General features: G+C 53.5%; 1 protein-coding gene across 1 annotated transcript in view; it reads right to left on the bottom strand.

Moving 5' to 3' along the window:
- Nucleotides 1–606, bottom strand: part of LOC103250603 (cytochrome P450 4F22) — a 29,151-nt gene that overhangs the window by 27,392 nt on the left and 1,153 nt on the right. The gene's annotated exons all lie outside the window — the stretch shown is intronic.

The raw sequence follows: 606 nt of genomic DNA, 5'->3' as shown, positions 1-606 counted from the left end.
TCTACCCGCTGGGCTCCGGCGATCCTTCCACTCAGCCTTCCGAGTAGCTGGAATTACAGGCGCACGCTACCACGCCCGGCTATTTTTTGACTTATTGTAGAGATGAGGTCTCGCCTGCCCAGGCGGGTCTCGAACCCGCGGGCTCAGGCAATCCACTCACCTCAGCCTCCCAAAGGCGCGGGATTACAGGCTGAGCCACTGAGCCCGGCTCAATTTTTTTTTTAAAGATGCAGATGGGTACAGCAGCTCAGACCTGTAATCTCAGCAGTTTGGGAGGTGGAAGTGAGAGGATTGCCTGAGCTCAGAGGTTTGAGACCAGCCTGGGAAACTTGATGAATCCTAATCTCTACAATAAATCAAAAAATTAGTCGGGTGTGGTGGTGCATGCCTGTGGTTCCAGCTACTTGTAAGGCTGGGGTGAAAGGATCACCTGAACCTAGCAGGTCAAGGCTGCAGTGGCTGTGACTGTGCCACTGCACTCCAGCCTGGGCGACAGAGTGAGACTGCAACTCAAAAAAAAGAAAGGAAGAAAAAAGATGAGCCGGGCTCGGTGGCTCAGCCTGTAATCCCACACCTTTGGGAGGCTGAGGTGAGTGAATTGCCTGA

The sequence above is a fragment of the Carlito syrichta genome, unplaced genomic scaffold (genome assembly GCF_000164805.1).
Source record: "Carlito syrichta isolate Samal-C Ts95f unplaced genomic scaffold, Tarsius_syrichta-2.0.1 Scaffold130696, whole genome shotgun sequence".
Classification (NCBI taxonomy): Eukaryota; Metazoa; Chordata; class Mammalia; order Primates; family Tarsiidae; genus Carlito; species Carlito syrichta.
The sequence above is the reverse complement of the archived record's forward strand: the minus strand, read 5'-3'. Positions and strand labels throughout refer to the sequence as shown.